The 24,317-nt window shown below is 37.7% G+C and overlaps 1 protein-coding gene across 3 annotated transcripts in view; it reads left to right on the forward strand.

Moving 5' to 3' along the window:
• Positions 1 to 24,317, forward strand: part of HMCN1 (hemicentin 1) — a 467,939-nt gene that overhangs the window by 2,623 nt on the left and 440,999 nt on the right. The window lies entirely within an intron of this gene.

Genomic DNA, 24,317 nt, shown 5'->3' on the forward strand with positions numbered 1-24,317 from the left:
CATTGACTAAGCATGAAATGTTTTGTATTCTTGAATAAAGAATTTAATGGTCCTTTGCTGTTTTTACTGTCTTAGTAAGACACCTCATGTGTTATGTTTCGACTTATTAAATGTCAGGATGCCAGTTGTGATCAGTTCAAGCCTTTTGCTGTTTTGGAATCGCTTAAATATGTTTCTTCTATGGGGATATAGCTGAAGTTGGCTAAAAATAAAGTAAAAATTGTTTTCTCTAATTAACGTCACAATTTACTTATGTCCGAGAGACTCTTATGAAATGATGTTGCTGCAAACAACACAAAAATCGCCTCAAGTCATAAATGGAAACTGGATCATCATGATATTTTGATGTGATATGAAAAATTATTGGAATAAATTGTATTGTGGTGTACCGCTTTCCAATTGTTACCAAATGGGAAAGTATGCTGTAGTTGACTTTCCTGTAGTACTTGGCATGCTATAGCTTTTTGAAATAATATGAGAAAATGATTAAATTGGTTCCATAAAATTAATTGCATGTATAATTCAACAAAATTAACTTTATTGTGATTCAAAGTAGAGAGAAGTGGCCAAGTGTTTGTTATCTAAGACTATTTAAAGTATTTTTGAAGATAAAGAGGGAGATAGAAATTAAAACATACTAATAATCTTTAATTTAGTTTGCTAATTCACTTACTGGATTGTGATATTATCTTTGTGTGACATTTGTGTGTTTGTGTGTGTATGGTGTATGTAATCATTTAAGAGTTTTTGATTCTCTTGTTCTTTTGATTGGTGATCAGCCCGGAATGACAGAAAGGGCCCTGAATGGGTATTGGCTGTTTTATTGAGTGACATCAGAAAAGTCAATTTACCTGAGTCCTCAACTATAAAATGAGAGAATTGGATTTGAGCAATTATAAGTTCTCTTCTGACTATGACATTTTATGGCTGTCTGCTTTACTTGTGCTTGTTTTTCATAGCTCCTAACCCATATCCTGACAGTTGGGTGCTATAACAAACATGGAGAGAAATGATGTGTGGACTTTAATACAATAATTATAATCTTGACAACCTACAGCTTTTCAAAGCTGGATAAGATCCGAGATATGCTCCTAGGCATTTGACAACAATCTTTAGGCCTTTGCACATGATTGCTTTGGCCTTCTGCATTATAGTTTGGCTCAAGGTGTGTGTTTGTGGGTGCAGGTAAAAATTAAAATACATAGAAAACACGGGCCAGGCATACATGAGGCAGAAGTGTAACAGGTTAACAAGGAGGTGATAAAATCATTCAGAATATGCCCATATAAGGAGGGCGCCTGGGTGGCACAGCGGTTAAGCAGCTGCCTTCAGCTCAGGGCGTGATCCTGGCGTTCTGGGATCGAGTCCCACATCAGGCTCCTCTGCTATGAGCCTGCTTCTCCCTCTCCCACTCCCCCTGCTTGTGTTCCCTCTCTCGCTGGCTGTCTCTATCTCTGTCAAATAAATAAAATCTTAAAAAAAAAAAAGAATATGCCCATATAAGGAAGCCAGTGTGGAGGACCAAAAACACACCCAAGGTAGGAGGAAGTACCAGAGAGGACGAGGATCATGAAAAGTCATGCCAACCTTTTGATGCTGACTGGCCAAGATGGGTTTTTCACTTCCGTAATTACATTTAATCTATTATTTTTTAACAGCTTCATTGAGATATAATTCCCTTATTACATAATCATTCATTTAAAATGTATAATTCAGTGGGTTTTAGTTTATTCATAGGTACATGCAACCATCACCACAGTCTGGAACATCTTCGTCACCTCAGAGAGAAACCCTGTGCCTTTTACTTACCAGTCCCTTAGCTCCCAGCACTAAGCAAACACTAATTTACTTTCTGTTGCAGATTTTTCTGTTCTGGCCTTTCATCTGAATGCAGTCATATAATATGTAGTCCTTTTTGACTGTCTTCTTTCACTTTAGCATGATGTTTTCAAGTTTCATTCATGTTATAGCATGTGTCAGTGCTTTATTCCTTTTAGTGGCTAGATATTATTCCATCGTGTGGATATACCACATTTTATTTATCTGTTAATCCATAATGGCTATTTAGGGTTTTGGCTATTATGAATAATGCTTCTATCAACACTTATGTACTAGATTCTTTGTGGATATATGTGATGTTGTAATTTATTAATATATATTTGTTCTTCATTCCCATTTCTTGCATAGAGCTCCTAAAACCCTTGTCATAGCCTAAGCGATGAGAGCCATAAAATTGCCTTTTGTTATGTTAGTGGAGTGACTTTTGGATCCCACCTAAGGATGGAGGCTGGTTGCCAGGAGATTCAACCATGTGATTACAGGGTTGGAATTCTCAGTCCCACCCCAGACTTCTGGGGAGGGGAGAGGGGTTGGAGGTCAAATCACTTGCCAGGGGCCAGTGATTTAATTAGTCTTGACTATGTAATGAAGCCTCCATAAAAACCCAATAGGACAGGATTTGTATAGCTTCGGGGCAGTTCACATGTGGAGATCTGGGGAGAATGGCACTCTCAGAGAAGACATGGAAGCTTCATACCCCTTTCTGCATACCTTTCCTCATGCATCTCTTTCATCTGGCTGTTTCTGAGTTATATATCCTTTTATAAAAAACTGATAATCTAGTGAGTCTTTGGGTTTCCTGAGTTTTTTGAGGCACTCTAGGAAATTCATCAAATTAAGAAGGGGGTCATGGGAGCCTCTGATTTATAGCCAGTTGGTTGGAGGTACAGGTAATAACCTGAACTTGCAGCTGGCCTCTGAAGTGGATGGGGTTGGGGGTAGGCAGTCTTGTAGAACTGAACCCTTACCCTGTGGAATCTGGTGGCGTCTGAGAATAGCTTATTGTGATGTGAGGAACCCCCCCCCCCACATCCCCACATTGAAATTGGGGGCTCACAACACAAAAGAACGTATGTTTTCATTTCTCTTGGGTACGTATCTAGGGGTGAAGTTGCTGGGTCATAGTAACTCTATGTTGAATTGTTTGAGGAACTGCCCGACCATTTTCCAAAGCATTTATACCATGTTCCATTCCCACCAGCAGTGTGTGAGGGTTCTGATTCCCACACATCCCCATCACCACTACTTTATTATTGAACTTGTTGATTCTTACATAAAAATTTTTGCTGTGCTTTTTACAACACTCAAAATGTATTGCTGTCTTTCTCAGCACACAGCTTTGAGGAGGGCTGATGGTCTTCCTCTTACGACAGCTCCTTTTATCATCAGTCTTCCAATTCTCCTCTCTGTAAAAGAGGTGCTAGAGACAGAGGAAAGAGAAAGGGGCAGTGTGTATAAATGAGTCGCTTCATATAAAAAAGTTTCTCTTCTTCTCTTTCATTATGTCTCTGGTTTTTCCCCAGGATATCTTTTATCTGTCTACATTCATTCACTCATTCACTCACCTATTATGTTTCAGGCATTGCTTCAGACATTGGGCATACGATTGTCTGAATAAAACAGACAAACGCTTCTGCACTCGCAGAGCTTATGTTCTACTGGGAGAGGCCACCGGCAATAAGGAAAATAATTAAAATATATATGATGTGTTTGTTGGTGGTAATTGGCCTGGAGAAAATAAAAAGCAGAAAAAGAGCATGAGGAGTTTGAAGTGAGTTGCGTGTGTTGGTACTTAAAATGTGGTGGTCAGGGAAGTTCCCAATTGAAAAGGTCGCATTTGAACAAAGACTTGAAGGAGACAAGGGAGGGAGGGAGCAATGAGGATATCTGAGGAAAGACTTTTGCAGGCAGAGGAACAATAAATGAAATGTTCCGAATATGGCAAGAGCATCCTGCCATGTTCAAAGAACAGTGAAAAGACCATTGTATCCAGTGCAACAGTGGGGGATAGGGAGAAGTTAGGAGGTGAGATCAGAAAGTTGGTGGGGCACACCATGAAAGGGCTCATAGGCCACTGTGACTTTGGCTTTTCTGTGAGATGCAGAGCCATTTTAGGGTTTTGAACAGAGTAGTGACATGATCTGAATTATGCATCCACATAATCATTCTATTGTTTGAAAACACTCTAGAGTAGAGCAAGGGTAGAAACAGGGTGGCTAGGAGACTATTGTATCATTCAGGCACAAGAGGATGGTATGTCGTGGGCGAGGTTGGTAGCTGTGGAAGTTTGGAGAGAGAGTTGTATTCTGTGTATATTTTGAAGATTAAACCAAAAGGATTTAATGATGTGTGAGGAAAAAGACAGAAGATAAGGCAGGTGCTCAGGATTTCTGTTGAGTGAATGGAAGCATAGCATAGCCGTTTACTGAGATGGAGAAGAATGGGCAAGAAGCAGGTTTGAGAAAATGATTGGAAGGATGAGGCTTTAATTTTTGGTGTGGTTAAGTTTGAGATGTTTTTTTGGTGCCTAAATGGAGATATTAAGAAGGCAGCTGGATATATGAAATTAAGGTTCAGGGGAAGAGGTCTGGGTCAGAGATACAAATTTGGGATCCAAAGGTGTACGTATAGATGATATTTAGGGCCGTGAGTTTAGATGAGCCACCAAGGGACTGATTACTTGAAAAACAGTAAAGGTCTAAGGAGCCAGCCCTGGGACAGCAATTGTGAGCAGTCAGAGAGATGAGAATAAACCAGCAAAGTAGCCTGAGAAATTGAAGTCAGAGATGGAGAAGAAGAGTACATTATCCTAAAAGCCAAGAGAGGAAAGTATTTTGAGGAAGAAGCACTAATTGGTTAATTAAGAGGAGGACTGAGAATTGGCTAGTCAGTTGAGCAATATGGAAGTCATTGGTGACTCAGGAACCATAGTGAAGTGTAGTGACGGGAGTGAAAGCCTGTTTGGAGAGAATTCAGAAGAGAATGGGAGAAAAATAATTGGAACTCTTTGGAATTATATTGTTGTTTCCAACTACTGGAATGGTTGCTTTGTTCGTGAAGCAAAAATTGAAAGTAGTTTTGATAAATGATTCAACCAGTATTTTACAAAGTGCAAATTCAACGTATTGGAAAGAACATCCAACTTGAAACAGAAGATTTGTGTTCTTTTCCTTATTCTGTCATTTGAGCAAATCATTCAACCTCGCTAGACTTCTGCTTCTCTATCTGTAAAATTTGTGCCTTGGTAGGTTATTAATAAGTTTGTGATTTTAATAACTGTAATATGGTGAAAGATAAGTGACTGCAAAGGGGTTCAAAGTAGCAAGGGCTTGATTCATTGGGAGAAATATCCGCTTACTTTCTCTGCACGTGAAGAGTTTCATTGTAATAAAACCTGTGAGCCCGGAGTGACTTTGTATGTTTCTTTCTGCAGGACCTTCAAGGTGTTAGGAAAACATTCTAGGGTTTTTGTGAGAAGATGCTCTTAGAATTTAATTCTGAGCAATAGCAAAATCACTGGAAGCCATAACGAATAGAAAGATTTTTATAAAGAAAATATTGCACATTTAAACTTTGAAAACCTATACAAATTTATATGAACTAAACTTCCAATTGAAATGTTTTGAGTTCCAATAGGTATAGGAAAAAGAGCCACAAAGCCGTTAGTCTCCTTTTGCTTCTAGCATATTCTACAAGAAGAAAGATTTTCATGAGGAAAAGGATTGGTCTCTAAAGTCCAGGAGAAATCCAACCAGAGGCAATGAACTAACATTTAAGAATGAGAGATTTTGGTTGGACAATGATAGCTTTGTTCCCTAGGATGATAGAATATTTTAACCTGAGAGAGTAGTAGATACTATGTCACTGGATGTTTTCTGAGGATCTGTAGAGGTGTTTTTCTATGTACAGTGAAAACTTTCTCCCAACATATAAGGACCAAATTTTGATAAATCAAATATGTTAAATGTGTTAGGGATGTTTCTATTTAACCAAATCTTATCTGACTCCCATAGAACAGTGTTTTTTTTTTGTTTTTTGTTTTTGTTGCTGTTAAGTTGAGGAACAGCCTTCTAATTGATTGTTGGTAAATCAGAATTTGGTTTTGCTTATGGTTTGTCTCTGGTCAAACAAACAATAACCATTCTCAGTGGTCTTTATAATTCTGCTTACCCACCTTTCTTTCTGACTAGACATTAACCTCCTTGGGCAGGGACTGCCCCATTTATCTCACAGACCTGGAACACAGTAGAAACACAAAGAAATGTTTCATGAATGAATAAATGAATGAATGCTGGAAACAAGAACCAGTGAGTTCTCTGGGTATTTTAATCTTGCCTTTCATTTCTGCGACTTTACTTTTTATTTTTTAAAGATTTTATTTATTTAACAGTATGGAGATTTCCTCAAAAAGTTAAAAATAGAGCTACCCTATGACCCAGCAATTGCGCTACTAGGTATTTATCCAAAGGAAATAAACAGTGATTCAAAGGGAAATATGTACCCCAATGTTTATAGCAACAATGTCCATGATTGCCAAAATACAGGAAGAGCCCAGATGTCCATTGACAGATGAATGGATAAAGAAGATAAGAAGGTGTGGTGTATGTTTATATATACACTTATATACATACATATATGTGTGTGTGTGTGTGTGTATAAAAAAATATATATGTAATGGAATATTACCCAGCCATCAAACAGAATGAAATCTTGCCATTTACAATGATGTGGATGGAACTAGAGGGTATTATGCTAAGCGAAATAAGTCAGCCAGAGAATGACAAATACCGTATGATTTCACTCATATGTGGAATTTAAGAAATGAAACAAATGAACATAGGGGAAGGGAAGGAAAAATAAAAGATGAAATCAGAGAGGGCAATAAACTGTGAGACTCTTAACTATGGGAAACAAATTGAGGGCTGCTGGAGGGGAGGTGGGTAGGGGGATGGGGTAACTGGGTGATGGGCTTTAAGATAGGCACTTGATGTAATGAGCACTGGGTGTTATATGCAACTGATGAATCACTAAATTCTACGTCTGAAAATGATAAAACAGTATATGTTTTTAAAGTGATTTTAAATTAAAGATTTTATTTATTTCACAGAGAGCACGAGCAAGCACATGAGCAGGGGTTGGGGCAGAGAGAGAGGGAGAAGCAGACTCCCTGCGGAGTAGGGAGCCTGATGTGGGGCTCGATCCTAGGACCCCAGGATCATGACTTGAGCCGAAGGCAGGCGCTTAACCAACTGAGCCACCCAGGTACCCCATGTGACTTTTCTTTTTAAATCATAACAATCAGAAGAACAAAACTAAACAACATAATGATTTACTAATTCGGCCTTTTTGGTGATGCATATGTCCCATCTAAGATTGAATATGATTTGGAGGTAGCATTGTGACAGGTCATGCCTGAGTCTTTGGGTAGTCATTGAATGTTTGTATAGCAGGTGAATTTAGGGGAGGTTGGATTTCTATGCAGTCTGGAATGTCTCAACTGAACTACCTTCCATTTTTTACTAAAGTGGTTGAAAAAGTGTCACAACAAATAAATTAATTTCTAAGGAGCACTATAAACCAAAGATCCACATTATAGTAGTTCTCACAAGTCTACAGGGATTCTCAACGTTGGTTTTATTTTTTCTGATAAATTTCCATGAGGATTCCCATCTCTATGGAGAATAGGAAAGATTTAAAACTGGACTTATGTGAAATGTAAGGTGTAATGATATCAACTTTCCTTACTTTTGTGATATTATGGTTAAATAAGACAGTATATGTGCAGATCCTTTAAAAGTGGTATCAGTGGTGGTGCTCTTGCTGAATGACTCACATTGGTCAATAAAGAATGAATGGCTGCTGCAGAGGAGCCAGTTATTAAGAAAAATAGTAGAATATTTATACAATAAGACTACAACATTAAATGGAAAAATATCCCCTTGATTATGTGGCTATTAACCTCTGGGCAAAGGACAATTCAAACAAGTTCAAATGTAGTACCATTCTAATAACGTTCACTGCTTGAGAAGCATGTATTCTTTGCTGCACTGGTCCCTTGAGCCATTGACCACTGCTTTATAATTGGGAAACTGGCAAGAGAATTTAAAAATCCACAGATAAATCATCGTATTCATTGATTCATTCATTTATTCACTTAGTCATCAGTCAATAATAGGCTTCTTACTATTTGTCAAGGACTGTGATAGGTACTTTTGATTAAAAAATAACGAGGCATAACTTAGACGAAGTTAACAGTCTCTGGGGAGAAGACCAAGAGAAATAGCAATATTATATACCATGATACATTTTATAGTGGAAAGAAGCACAGGGAGCTATGTGAGCCCAGAGCAATGCCCCTGATTCAAAATTCAGAAGGTGATGATCCCCAAAGTGTTTCTGGAAGTATAGCCTGGGCTGAAACCTGAACAAATTGCATAAGTTAAAGTAGTTTAATCAAAATATTAAGGAGTTTGGATTTCATCCTGAAAGCTATCAGGAGCTTGGAAGGATTATAAGTGAGGAGTGACATAATTGGGTTTTCATTTTAGATCTCTATCTCTTGGATGGATTGGAACAAGGTGTCCTGACAGTTGAGAGCTGAAAGCTGAGGTAATCACAGTAATTCAGTGGGGAAATATTGAGGTGACTTGGATATAGGAAGATTATAAATTTCTGAGCTATTAGCAAAGTCCAATGGATTGGACTTGGCCCTTAGAACTAGGGAAAAAGGGAAATATGAATTCCTGCTAGGTTAAAATATGAAATTGACATACAATTGAAGAGAATATATATGTAAAGTTGGGGTGCCTGGGTGGCTTAGTTGGTTAAGCGTCTGCCTTCAGCTCAGGTCATGATCCCGGGTCCTGGGATCGAGCCCCGCATCTGGCTCCCTGCTCTGCAGAGAGCCTGCTTCTCCCTCTTCCTCTGCCTGCCACTAACCCCTGCTTGTGCTGTCTCTCTCTCTCTGTCAAATAAATAAATAAAATCTTTTAAAAAAAAAGAAAATATATGTATAGTTTGTTTTAAGAGATACCATTACTCTTCAGGCCGGTAGTCTTGATAATAAGCTCCTTATACATTAACTTGCCTAAAATAAAGTATCAACCAAAAGTATGGGGGGGTCAACAATGAAAATGAGAGTCACAAAAATAGCTAAGGCATTGTACAACCAAGTTCTTTATTTTAACTGAGGTATACTTGACATATATTAACTTCCGGTATACAACTTAATGATTTGTTATTTGTATATATTGTGAAATGATCACCACAGTAAGTCTAGTTAACATCTGTCACCATACATAGCTATAAAAATTCGTTTTCTTGTGATGAGAACTTTTAAGATTTACTTCTCAGCGACTTTTAAATATGCAATACTGTGTTGACTATATTCACCATGCTGTACACTATATTCTCATGACTTACTTATTTTATTACTGGAAGTTTGTACTTTTTTTTTAATAATAGTTTTTTATTATGTTAGTCGCCATACAGTATATACTTAGTTTTTGATGTAATGTTCCATGATTCATTATTTGCGTATAACACCCAGTGCACCATGCAATATGTGCCCTCCTTAATACTTTTTGATCCCTTCACCCATTTGACACCCTCCCCAGTCCCCATTTGGCAACCACCAATTTGTTTTCTGTATCTATGAGCTTGGTTTTGTTTTTAGATTCCACATATAGGTGAGATCTGTAACAGTATTTGTCTTTCTATGTCTGACCGATTTCACTTAGCATTATACCCTCTAGGTCCATCCATGTTGTTGCAACTGGCAAAATTTCCTTCTTTCTTATGGCTGAATAATATTTCATTGTATATATACCACATTTTCTTTATCTACTCATCCATTGATGGATATTTAGGTTGTTTACATATCTTGATTATTACAAATAATGCTGCAATGAACATGGGGGGTCCATATATCTTTTTGAGGTAGTGTTTTTGTTTTCTTCAGGTAGATACCTTAGTGGTATTGCCAAATATTATGGTTGCTCTATTTTTAATTTTGAGGAACCTCCGTACTGTTTTCAATAGGGACTGCACCAGTTTATATTCCCATCAACAGTGTGCAAGGGTTCCCTTTTCTTCACATCTTTGCCAACGCTTGTTATTTCTTGTCCTTTTGGTAATAGCCATTCTAACAGGTGTGAGATGATATGTCACTGTGGTTTTGGTTTGCCTTTTCCTGATGACTAGTGATGTTGAGCATATTTTCATGTACCTGTTGGTCGTATGTCTTCTTTGGAAAGATGTCTATTCAGATCCTCTGCCCAGCTTTTAATTGGATTGTTTGGTGTTTTTGCCAAGTTCTATCTAGGGTTCAGAATGTTAGTTCTTTCTACCCTTAAATAACCAGTCCACCCATCAGTAATATTCTAACTGTGGCAATAGACTGTTTATCATTATAAATATGTAATGATGTCATTACATATTTGGATCATACTATTAACTCTCCTTGTTTTGATTGCATGCTCCCTGAACAGCCTCCTGATAATTTAACCGAATGCACTTTCTTTATGGGGAGAGAATGCTGTGGTCAGACTTGCACATACATCAGATTTACTAGACAGTTATATTCTTCGTTGATAACTCATATTTTGGCATACCAGTTTTATGCATTAGTCTCTATTGTTTAAAATATTCTGACAGTGTCAAGTTCAAGTTTTTGAGTTTGTAAGTCTGAGAGCCAGAACTTGGTTGGTGGTGAATTTAACAAAGTAAATGTCTCCCTGTGTGGGTCTGTTTGGGTGGCCTGTCTCCAGGTATCATTCCTCAAGCATCTCCAACTGTCAGTGTTAGTATGAATAGTGCCAAGTAGCTGTTCTGTCCACTTGAAACTTATAGAGATGACAGCTGAAGCCACTGGAATACATGAGATCATCCAAGGAGAGTATGTACACTGAGAAAAGAAAGAAGACAGGGTAGAACTATGGGGAACACAAACACTTAAAAGACAGAAGAAGGGAAGTTCATAAAGGATTCTGGAAAAGAGAGTCCAGGAAAATAGGAAGAGAAACTTGAGTGAAATTGAGTGCAATCTAGGAGGTAATTAGATCTAAGCAGGAGAAGTTGTTAATTCTGTCCATTTATAAGGTTACAGAAAATAAAGGCTAACCTCACAGGCTGAAGTGGACAGTTCATTGGGGTTGTGGAGCCATGAGGCTGAAATGGGTAAGAAAATGGTGCTAGCAAATGCAGTCTCTTGACTCATGAAACATATCATTTTGGTTAAAAGCATGGGCTGTGGAGTCTGATGCTTGGGTTGGAAGCCTGGCTCCATCAATTACTTATGATTTTAACTTCTTTGTGCTTCAGTTTCAGTAACTAGGAATTGTGTGAATGTGAGGATTGAAATAATAGATGTCCAAAACTTAGCACAACCCTTTGCACCCAGTTAATTCTCAAAAAACATTACTTATTGGGGACTTAGTTTTGAGAAAACATTTTTTTTTTAAGAGGGGACAGAGGAGAGAATTAAGTACTGCTGGAAAAGAGTCAATAGAGTAGAAGAGATGGAAAAATGCCAGAGAGAACAGGTAATTTATGAAACCAGGACTTTGAGGAAGCAAGAGGAGACGGGATTCCAAGTAGAGGGATTGGTTGTTGGTAGGAGAAGACCTTCAGTTCATTAGTGTGATAGAAGAGAGACAGATCACAGATAGCATGGTCATAGATGAGCTGGTAGGTGGGGATGCAGGATCTTAGGTCACTTCTTGTCTGATGGACTCTTTTTACTCAAACAGAACCGTCATTTGACGAGAGGAGGGAAGTGGCAGAGGACAGACAAGGGATTTTAGAAGAGTAATGGAATTTTGGAGGTCAAAGGTAACTATAGGGACAGATAGATTGTTTCTCAAGATGAGTTGTGGTTCAGAAGATGAATTTATAATGCTTGAACTTTGCCTAGCTATGTGATTTCTTTAGCCGCTCTCAGCAGCTTGGGCATAACTGCTGAGGTTGACCATTGGTTTGATCCAGGACTGGGATTTTGTTGAGCAGCTGTGACTAAAGAAATAGGATATGGTTGAGAAGGATATTGATAAGAGAAAGACTGAAGTGGCAGATCATAGAGTCAGATCTGGATGTAATGGACTGACAAAAGTTGAGATGATGCATGTGAAGGACAAAATGACAAGGACGCTGAGGTCATTGGTAAGAATAGCCAGAGTGATTGATCATAGAATTTAGCTTGCATAGCAAAGGAAGTTTAACTAGAATGAAGATCGTGGGATTGAGATCAAGGAACCTGAGTCTCCAGGGTTGAACGTGGTTGTTAAAGTAACTCAGATAATAAGAGAACTTAAAATGGTGAGGAAGATAGTAAGTCAGGCATCAAATTTATATTTAATAAGAATTATTGAGAAGTCTCCAGGTAACAGTTAACAGTGATGAAGAGGGTTAGAGGGTGTGATAGGTGGCACGCACCTCAAAATGGCAGGCGTTTTCTCTGAAAGTAGAGAAATAATGGACTGGGAATGGATCAGCAGCCACCTCCTGTCCCTGGTGTATCTGAGGTGTTGGGAATGAGCAGACCCCGCCAAAGAGGACTGTCGGGGTGGTGGTGCCTTCCAAGGACAACCCTGTTTCAGCTAAAGTGGGAGGTAGATGGAGAGCTCTGTGGGAAGATGGGTTGGAAGGTCATGGGATTTGTGAGGGCATAGGATGGTGAATGAATGGCTCAAGAGAGAAAACAGAGTAAGTGAGAAGAGGAATGGTTTGCATTTGGGGCAGCCACCACAGACAATTGTGACATAAAGCAGGGTGGATATGCTGGTTGCAAAGTCTAGCCAAGGCTTGTATATAAATTTAAGAAACCAGGTCAGGCCCTGGGAGAGTCGGAGCCTAAGGAAGTTAGCTGTTGGCAACTCTGAGGGCAGTGTGGCTGGTAGGGACTCCTGATGAAACATCTCATCTCACACATCTTATTGACACAGGCATAGTAGCGTAATTTTTATTTCTAATAAGAACAGCCACCATTTTATTTTTTTGAGTCATGACTATGGACCAGACACCGAACTAGATACATTCCATGCTTTATCTCGTTTAAGGCTCACAAAAACTCTTGAGAGGTGGATGTTATCTTTATTTTACATATGAGACAACTGAGGCTTATGTGATATGAATTCTCACAAAATGTACAAAATCTCCTGAAAAAGAATAGTTTTCTCTAAGTTATTTTTTTGCCACCTTCTTTTGAGAAATGTGTGAGATTGAGGGAATGTGCCCAAGAAGGCATGGTGAAGGGACCACCGTGTTCGTTTGCTAAGGCTGCGGCAACGAAGCCCCACAAGTCGGGTGGCTTAAACAACAGAAATTTATTGTCTTCAGTTCTGGAGGCTGGAAGTCTGAAATCAAGGTGTTGGCAGGGTTGTTTCCTTCTGAGGGCTATGAGAGAGAAATCTGTTCCATGCCTCCCTCCTAGCTCTGGTGCTTTCCTGGAGGTCTTTGGTGTTCCTTGGCTTGTAGATGCACTGATCTTTGCTTTCATGTTCACAGGGTGACCTCCCTGTGTGAAATTTCCCTTTTTTATAAGGACATCAGTCATATTGGATTACTGGCCCACCTTACTCCTGTATGATCTCATCTTAACTAACTATATCTTTTATAACCTTATTTCCAAATAAGATCACTCTGAGGTGCTAGGGGATAGGACTTTAACATGAATTTTGCTGGGACACAATTCAACCCATACTGGGACCATTCAGTAATTAACATTAAGAAAACGAAAGTCTTTAACTCTTATGAGTCAGTTTGTTCTAGAAATTTCTGATAACAATGTTTGTATCAGGGAGTATCATGGACTCTAAGCTCTGATCTCTTTTTGGATAGGAATGAGTTTCTCATTGGGAATTATGGAGAGGGGCATTAATATGTTAGGGTACTATTTAAGTCCTTAAATAATTTGAATTTTTAAAAAAATCTGTGCATTTTACTCTTAAATCATGTAATACTAGAGATCATTTACTCTTAAAACATTTAATTAGGTTTTATTGATTTTTTTTTGGAGATGTTGAGACATTTACTTTAATTCTGAAATGGGGAAAATTATATAGGAGCTAGGAATTCTGAGGATTGTGTGTGGGTTCCAAAGTATTTTAAGTTTGTATACCTCTAGGTTTCTTTTCTTGGAAACTTCAAACGCACTAATTGGAGCAATTTTTCCACAGCACCAGATCTCTAAGAGCTTACCTTTAAGCACTGTTTTATAGCAGGTGGGAGGAGTTCCTTGAAGTTCTCTGGCTGGAAGGAACTCTGATTACCACTGAAAATGCCTCAGGGCAGTGGTAGCTGTTCTTGCCAAGATCTGACCCGGGAAGGCTGGTTAAATGAGACTTATGGGTGATGGAAAGAAATAAATTTATGAGATGGCTCTTGTTCTTTAGTTTTTTTTTATTTTAAATCAGGTAGAAGGTCGAGACAATATATTATTTCATGAAGCAGTAGAGAACAAAATTCTAAAAAGATATTGTAGCATCTGGAATATCAATTTTTAAGATTCAAAGTGAAATCTGTTCTGTTTTTTGTTGAGTTCATTATTTTTACTTCAAAGCCCTTTGCCAGAGCACACAGAAAACCTCATTTCTATTGTTTCATATTCCCCAGAGGGTCTTCTCTGCTCCTCTTAGGTGAACTTGTTCACCACCCTCTGATCAGGTGATCACACTTTTGCCTCAAGTGTTCTCCTAGGCCACACCCTTTGTTGGAATGTTTCCCTGTGTGCCAAGACATTTTCGTTTCTCTAATTAAAAGATTCTTCCAAAATTTTACCTCTTCCAAGGAATTTTCCTGGATTATTGGAAAAGTGTCACTCAATATTGAGATTCCCCTTTTATATTTGTTGTATGTTTTATGGACTTAATTTATGCCTTTGATAACTTCACTGCTATTTTTTTCTCCTTCTATATTATAAAGGAAATTAACAATTGACTTGATTTATCTTGACAAAGTAAAATCTGGTAAAGTTAGACAGAATTGTATAGATTTTGAGTGAATGGATTCTCAAATCAAATAGACCAGTGTTTGATTATTAGTTAAGTTACTAAATTCTCAAAGCCTTAGTCTCCTTACCATTAAAGTGAGAGTAACGGTCCTAATGGTCATACTTCCTTGTCGAGTTGTGAGAATTAGAGGGGAAAATGCACTGAAACATTTGGCTGAGGATTTTTCAAAGGAAGTAACACTTGACATACAGTCGAAACACCTGGGTCCTGGCTCTCTAACTGGACAGGTCCTTTGACCTCTTAGAACGTCGTTTCCTTCTGTTTAAAATAAGGATATAATCACTAGCGTGCTGTTAAATCGTAAACCACTGCCTCTGGAGTTGGGGTGGGGAGGGGTCCTTATTTGTAGCATTTGACAATTTCCATGGTGTAGATATTCTGTCAGTGCCAATTTCAAATTACCACATGGTGTCACTGGATGTGGAGCTGCGAATAGATGTGCATGATTGTCTCACCCACTCTAACACAAAGGGGGAATATTTATGTTTAAATGAGATGGTATTTGTGAAAGGACTTAGTGTAATAGGTATTCACCAAATGTTAGCTTAATTTTCCTTGGAAAAGTCCTTTAGATGGGTAGAATTATTGAATGTAGAATTAATTCTATGACAAGAAGCAGACTGAGCACTTTCTTCTCCGGGACAATTTGAGAAATTTCAGCAGTAAATACCCAGAGATGCCAGGCAGACAACACTAACGCAGAATTTGCCCAGGAGGAACCGACTGCCTTCTTCAGTGTTCACTGGGCCATCTCAGGGGTATCTCACATTTACTAGCACCCCCTTCCCACACCACATGCATCTTTTCCTATGTTCCCCAACTCAGCAAGGGTGCTACCATTTTCTCACAGCTGTTTCAGACAACACCCTTGGAGTCATCCTGGACTCATCTCTTTTATACTCCACATCCAGTCACTCTGCAAATTTTTTTGGCTCTGTCTTCAAGTCTTTGTTTCACCACTACTTACCACCTCTACCTCGAGTTGCCGGGAATGGCCAGCAATCCCTGTACCAACGGATGAAAGATCCCTCCAAACTTTGCTGTGAAAGAGAGGAGAAGGCAAGGGGGGTCAGTGCTCAAAGACAAAGACCCTTTGCTCTTCTTTGCTCTCGCCTTTATTGATCCTTCAGAATCATGATAAATCTATATCACTCTTTCTCAAGCATGACAAAGGGTCTTACTGGAACTAGGAGGATCTGTTTATGGGTACAATAGGATATGCTAATCTGTGTGTTCTACTAGCTGCTAAACATAGCCTAGGGGACAATGCATACCGGGCAGCTGTTTGGGCTAAGAAAGCTTTGGGGAAGGCAATTCCTCATGGCATTCCTAAGGCAGAGTGGTCTCACCGGACTCAGCATTCCAAAAGCCTACCCCTTCTTCGAAATCTTCCCCGCCCCCAGCGGCCTCCGGGTTACATTTTAGCAAGCCAGGTGTCACGAATGATTTCATGCTGTACATTAAACCCAACACTGAGTCACTTTAACTGGTGTCCCTGTTACTGTCTCCAGAGCTGTCAGAGGAGCTTTTAAAATGAAAGGCCCCTCACATTATTCCCCACTCCCCTTTCTGACCTCCTTATTCACTTCATTTTTAGCATATTGGCATCTTTATTAATTCTTACAAGCTAGGCACACACCCTCTCCAGAACCATTGCTCTTGCTGTTCCTTCTTTCCCCAGAATCTTGGTTGGCTAATATCATGACTTCATCAAGCTCTTGGCTCAAGCTTAACCCCTCGGAAAGGCCTTCCCTGTCCACCAGTCTAACATAGCTCCCCATGTGACTCTGCCCTGTCAATGTGCTTTATTTTTCTTTTTATAGACTTAGCCCTGGTTGACATTAGAGACGACATGAATCCATTTATTTGAGGTCTAGCTCCTCCACTCAGTATAAACTCTATGAGGCCAGAGACTTAATTTTCGTGACTGAATTCCCCAGAGCCTCACTGACATATGGAAGGCACTCAATACATAGTTACTCAATGAAAGGATGAATTTTTGTAAGTGTTCCATGTGTACTTGAAAAGAGATTCTTTAACTGTTGAGTGCCACCTTCTATGTATGTCCGTAAGATCAAGCTTAATTATGCTATTCACAAATCCTATCTCTTTATAGTTATTGCCTAATTGATCTATCAGTTTTTGAATAAATTATATTAAAAATTTCCACTGTGATTGTGGTTTTGTTAATTCCCCTTGTAACTCCAGTCAGTTTTTGTTTTTAAGGACACGTCGTTAGGTGTATATTGGCTCAGGATTGTTCTCTGTTCTTAGTGAATTGTCCATTTTAACATTGAACATATAGTCATCTTTATCTCTAATGCTTTTGCCTGTAAATACATTTTGCTTGGTATTAATAATGCTGTTCCATATTTGGTTGGTATTTTTGATATATATCTTTTATCCTTCTCTTATTTTCAAACCATTTTTAATAGTCAAGTTTAATCCTGTACTTTTATTGTGATTATTTATATATTTGGACTTATTTTTGTTATTTTATGTTTTCTATTTACTGTGATTTTTGTTATAGATTATAATATAGATTCTATTATTATTTTTGTATAGATTACATTACATTCTTGTTTTTAAATCCCAATAAGTCGTTTTTGTTTATATAGTCAGTGTTTGTATAGATTTGACTTGTTTACTAATTTCTTTACTCCTTTTTACTTCTAGCTTCCCACTCCATTTTGGATTCTTCCATTTTTTCCCCCATTCTTTCTTACTTTCTTTACATTCCTTAGTATTTTTTTCAGGAATTGTATATACGTAGGTGTTGGTTTACAACCTTGGGAGTTTCCCGGGTAAAATTCTGAACTAGCCCCCCATACACAATAAGCAAGGAAAGACCAAAGAAAGAGGCAGGCCATTCCAGATTGGTAGGTGGCAGGTTCAATAAGCCAAGGGAACTTAAGATGCTTGTCTTGGGCAGCGCCATGATGAGTAGTTCTGTACATCTGGCCCCCAGAATCTTAAGAGTTTGTGTGGAAGACTTAATGGGGTTCAGTCATGTATACAGTTCAGATGGTCTCGGTAACACATTATTCCCTCAAGGCTTCATCCTTGAAGTAGCTCCTCATGCAGGAACAATGGGCCATATGTGCATTCCAAGGACAGGGAAGGGGTGAAAATCCTCAACCTTGCATTTCAACCTGAAGTCACCTCCTCTCCATGACCTCCTTCGACAGTAGGAAATCCTTTTGTTTTTTTTGTTTTTTTTAGAATTTATGTATAGCATCTTAATTTGTGACTAGTGGGTTAGTTAGTATAGAATTTGTATCTAACTTAGCCCATTGAAGATATTCTTTTATTTTCTGACTTCTTTTGTTGATGAGAAGTCTTCTGTCAGTTTGTCATTCCTTTTTAGTTAAGCTGTCTTTTCTTTCTGGTTATTTTAAGATGATTTTTTTGCTTTTCTGTTTCTGTAGTTCCTTATTTACTGTCTAAGCATGGATTTGATTTTGTTATTCCTGTTTGAAACCTGGTTTGCCTCTCCAACCAGAGGACTTAAGTTTGTATTCACTTTTGGATAATTCTTATCTTTCAAATATTTCCTCTCTTCATTCTGTAATGTCTTCTTTATAAAATCCTGTTAAGTGTACTTTTGATCTTTTCATTCTGTTGACCAAGCCTCTTTATCTTTCTTTCATATTTTCCATTTCTTTTTCTTTCTTTGGTGCATTCTTGGTGTTTTCCTCAAATTTTGCATAGAGTTTACTTCAGCTCTATCTAATCTACTTTTGAAGTCATCCATTGAGTTTTCAATTTCAATAATAATAGTTTTTTATTTCCAGAAGTTTCATTTGGTTCTTTTTCAAATCTGTCTATTTTACTTTATACCATATGCTTTTCAATATTATAGTCTCTTTAATATTGTTGTATTATTTCTACCTCTTAGAGTGGCAGAAATTCTCCCAACTATTTGGTGTACTGACTCTCCCTCATTGTGGTTTGTTTCCTTGTGTAGTTGCTAATTGTTGACTGTGAATGCGTCTTTAGCAGGGAGTCTGGTGTACCCCGGATTGTGCACTACTGGTGTTTATAAGAGGTTTGCATTTGCTTTTTTTGTGGTCCTAAAATTAGTTTGTGGGCTAATTTTTTTTGGCTTTGGATTCTTGCACCATAGAGCTAGTACAACTACTAACCCTTACATGTTTCTGGTTTAGGATTTCAGTTTCTCTCAGGAGATGTATTCCCCCCATTAGAGACCTGGATAGATGGCAAGTCTCTTGCCAGTTTTCTAGGTTAGTGGGAGGAATTTCCTGATCCCTGTCTCACTGATTGGGCTGAGTTTCAGCGGGATACTTTGTTGTAGTTCTCTGATCCAAAGAGGCTGATACCAAGAAAACTGGACCTGCATGACATTAAAATTTTAGCAGCCAAACCTTCTATCAGGATCTGATACCTTCTTTTGCTGCCATGGTAACAAGAGAAGTTTAATTTTAGTTTGAGTTCCCTTTTTATTTTAGGTAACTGGAAGATTTCTCCTTATTTTAATCATTTGAGTTTGGCTCTTATATTAAAAAGGAAACTTTGCATTTTATCCAGCATTCCTGTTTTTTAGAGGGAATGTCTTCCATGTCAGCTTAGTCTGCCACTTCTCATATCTTTTTTCCTTGCCTATTTTTTTTCCCATATCCAGATTTCTCCCATTAAAAAAAAAAAAAGATTTTCTTCAGGGTAAAACATTTGCCTACAAAGAATACTCTAGGCCTAGGTGATTTCTTAGGAGAGCTTTACTAAGTATTCAAGGAAAAATAATCACAATTTTTACAGAACTACTTCCGGGCAATAGAAAAAAAGGGAACACTTTCCATGAGGCTGGATAACCCTTGTACCAAATAACTAATATGGATAATACAAGAAAGAAAAATAATAGGTCACCTTCCCTCATAAGTCTAGATGCAAAAATTCGAAATGGATATTAACAAATCAATCTAGCAATATATAAAAAGAAACTTATGTAATGACCAGGTTGTTTTTATGCCAAGATGAAAAAGATTAGTTTAACACTAGAAAGTAAATCATTATAACTTATTATATTAGTACGTAAAAGGAGAAGAACCATATGATCATCTCAATAGATTCATTTGATATATATCAAATGTTATATATGCATTCTTTATTAAACAAGGAAACAAATAGCTCTTAGAAAACTAGGATGTACAGTAATTTTTTTAATCTAAAAAAAACCTCATTAAAAAACTCTCTAAAATAATTATCATATTTGATGGTTAAGCTCAATTTTTTTCCATTGAAATTATAATCAAGATAAAGATGAGATAGTATTTGACTACATTATACTGTATGTATACCGATGACTCAGTTTTCATTTCCAGTATTATTTACTTATGACTTCTCTTTTCCTTATGGTCAGTTTAGATCAGTTTTTCTATTTCAAGGAAACAGCCTCTGGTTTTTTGATCATCTCCAATTTTTTTTGTTTTTTGTTTTATTAATTTGTGACCCTATTTTAATTAGTTCTTAGCTTCTACTTTCTGTAGTTTTGTTTTGTTGTCCCTTTTAATTTCTAAATTTAAATATTCATTTTTACCTTTCTTATTTATAAAACAGATATTTAAGGCTTTTAACTTGAATTCATACATTTTCTGTATTTCATGAACCCCTTTAGTTGCATCCCAGAGGTTTTTATCTGTTGTATTTATATTGTCATCCAATGCTAAATACTTTTTAAGTTCCATTGTGATATCTACTTTAACCATCTGTTTTTTTTTTTTAATGGGATGTTGCAAAGAATTTTTTTTCTTTTAATTTTATGAAGTTTTTAATTTTAATTCCAGTATAGTTAATATAGATTATTATATTAGTTTCAGGTGTACAATACAGTGATTGCACAATTCTATACATTACTCGGTGCTCATCATGGTAAGCATACTCTTAACCCCTTCACCTATTTCACCCATCCCCCACCCACCTCTCCTCTGGTAACCGTCAGCGTGTTCTTTATAGTTAAGAGTGTGCCTTGGTTTGTTTCTCTCTTTCTCTTTTTTCCCCTTCGTTCATTTGTTTTGTTTCTTAAATTTCACATGTGAGTGAAATCATGTGGTACTTGTCTTTCTCTGACTGACTTATTTCACTTAGCATTATACTCTTTAGCTTCATCCATTTTGTTGCAGATGGCAAGATTTCATTCTTTTTATGGCTGAGTAGTATTCCGTTCTCTCTCTCTCTCTCTATATATATATATGTACCACACCCTCTTTATCCATTCATCAGTTAATGGACACTTGGGCTGCTTCCATAATTTGGCTATTGTTGATAATGCTGTAGTAAACATGGGGGTGCATATATCTTTTTAAGTTATGTTTTCATATTCTTTGGGTAAATACCTAGTAGAGCGATTACTGGATCATAAGGTAGCTCTATTTTTAATTTTTTGAGGAACCTCCATGCTGTCTTCCACAGTGGCTGCACCAGTTTGCATTCCCACCAACAGTGCACAGGGGTTCCTTTTTCTCTATATCCTCACCAACACTTTTTATTTCTTATGTTTTTGGTTTTAGTCACTCTGACATGTGTGAGGTATTGTGGTTTTGATTTGCAGTTCCCTGATGATGACTGATGTTGAACATCTTTTCATGTGTTGTTGGCCATCTGGACGTCTTTGGAGAAATGTCTGTTCATGTCTTCTGACCATTTTTTTTAATTGAAATTTTTTTGGGGGTGTTGAGTTGTATAAGTTTTTTTTATATATTATATATAAATATATATATATGTATATATATATATTTATCAGTTATGTCATTTGCAAATATTCTCTCCCATCCACTAGATTTTCTTTTTGTTTTATTGTTTCTTTTTCTCTACAGAAGCTTTTTATTTTGATGTAGTCCCAATAGTTTAATTTTGCTTTTATTTCCCTTGCCTAAGAAAAATGTGGCCACAGCCAATGTCAGAGAACTTACTGGGTATGCTCTATTCTAGGATTTTTATGGGTTCAGGTCTCACATTTAGGTCCTTAGTCCATTTTGAGTTTATTTTTGTGTATGGTTTGAAAAATGGTCCAATTTTACTCTTTTTCATGTAGCTGTCTAGTTTTCCCAACACCATTTGTTGAAGAGACTCTTTTTCCTATTGCATATTCTTGCCTCTTTTGTTGAAGATTAATTGACTGTGTAATCATGAATTTGTTTCTGGGCTTTCTATCCTGTTCCATTAATCTATATTCTGGTTTGTGCCACTACTATACTGTTTTGATTACTACAGCTTTGTAGTATAACTTGAAATCTGGAATTGTGTTATTTCTAACTTTGTTTTGTTTTGTTTCAAGACTGTTTTGGCTCTTTGGGGGTCTTTTGTGGTTCCATGCAAATTTTGGGATTATTTGCTCTAGTTCTGTGAAAAATGCTATTGGTATTTTGATAGGGTTTGCGTTAAATTTGTAGATTGCTTTGGGTAGTATGGACATTTTAACAATATTTGTTCTTCTGGTTCATGAGCATGGAATGAATATCTTTCCATTTGTTTATGTCATCTCTAATTTCTTTCATCAGTGTTTTATAGTTTTCAGAGTACAGGTCTTTTACTTTATCGGTTAAGCTTATTCCTAGGTATTTTATTATTTTTGGTGCATAACCATCTGTTATTTAAGAGTGTGTTTTTTAGTTTCTGAACATATGTTTTGTCTTTTTTTTCTATTTAAAAATTGTTGAGACTTCTTTTGTGAACCTGTTTGGTTAGTTATTACTATATTTGAGTGTGTTTGAAAATCAAGAGTATTCTCTACTTTTTAGATATATGATTTTTAAAAAGATTTTTATTTATTTATTTTAGATAGAGAGAGAGAGCTGGGGGAGGGAGAGGGAGAACCTCAAGTAGACTCGACGCTAAGCATGGAGCCTGGAGCTGGACTTGATCCCACAACCCTGAGATCATGACCTGCGCTGAAATTGAGAGTTGGATGCTCAACTGACTGAGCCACCCAGGCACCACATGGTGGATATGTGATTTTTTACATATATTTTAGATAAACTTATTGTTGCATAGAGAGGCAATATAACGTGGTTTCGACACAGGTTCTGAAGTAGACTTCCTGGATTTCAGTCCTGGCTCTGCTACTTACTAGCTCTGTGAAACTGGGCTGTGGATAATAGGGGTTGTTGTGAGGTTTAAGTTGATTAATATATAAAATGTTTAGGCAGTGCCTGGCACATACCAAGTGCTACAGAACATGGCTAAAATGCTGTTGTTCAAATCTATATTTCTAATTACTTTTATGTGCTTGCCCTATCCATTTAAGATAGAGGTATGTTGAAATCACTTAAAACACAGAAAAATCTGTGTTTTTCTCCTTGTACTTTGACCAGTCTTTACTCTCTTTGTTGTAATGCTATAATGTGTGCATATAAAATTATTATAGTATTTAATTGCTGGACTTACTAGTTTTTGGTATCCTTTTTAATGTAGGACCTCCACCTAATCCACGTGCCTTTGTGGAGGGCACGTCGTGTGCACCAGGCAGCTTGACCTAAGGCCAGCTTGGGAGGTTCTTCAGGATGTGTTGGAGCCTCTCTGCCAAATAGCATCGCAACTGGCTAAAACCTGTCTAAGGCTGTGTTTCATTGGTTTTCCACTGGAGGGTGCTGCCAATCTTTAGGGTACAGTGCTGGGTTAAAGACTCTAGAACTCACCCTTAGCCACTGTGAGACCGTCATGTGCTACTTGGACATTCCTGGATGAGGCTGGGAAACCTAGGGTGTAAAGCCTCAAGTATTACCTTACCAGTTGGCAGAGGAAATCACAGCTCCTCTGAGAACCACACCTGGAGTTCAGGAATAGTCTGAGGACTGTGGCAGGCCAGGGTAGCCATGCCTGATGAGAACTGGAGGAGATTGGGAACCCCATTATTCTGTGGGGGGGGGGTGGGATTCCAGGGAGACGGGAATGGGAGTAAAGGGGCTACCCACAAGTGAAGCAAACACAGACCAAATTTGTTATCTCCTGTGCGGCAACCTCAGAAAGCACGGGCACTTCTAGAATATTGGATCTATCAGATGGATAGGAAATGCTGTCCAAATGAAGGTTTGTCAGTGGAAGTTAACAAGACAGTGTGGATGGGTTTGGGAAGTGGAGCCTGGAGAGATACTTTAAGCCAGGATTTTTGTAGGGCATCTAATGGTAAAATTCTGGGAAAAGAGGGAGCTGTGAAGGGTTACAGCCATTTTAGTTTCTTACTGTTCCCTTTTAAACATTCTCCAGTCACAGACATCCGGTTTCCTGTGCATACCTTTTCTGCCATTGTGTCTTTACTCCTGCCTTTCTCAGAACCCTACAGAGATACTGAGTCATTAACGACACTTTTTTATCTCAGAAAAAGAACGAAGGTGTGATATTAATATTTACTTCTGCAATTGTTGTGAGGAATAAATTAAAAAAATTAAGATTAAAGTACCTTGGTGTAGCAGGGGACCAATACATGTGAATTTCTTTCTACTTTTTTCTTTCGGTTGC

Source organism: Ursus americanus, chromosome 2 (genome assembly GCF_024610735.1).
Source record: "Ursus americanus isolate L20-20 chromosome 2, mUrsAme1.1.p, whole genome shotgun sequence".
NCBI classification, from domain to species: domain Eukaryota; kingdom Metazoa; phylum Chordata; class Mammalia; order Carnivora; family Ursidae; genus Ursus; species Ursus americanus.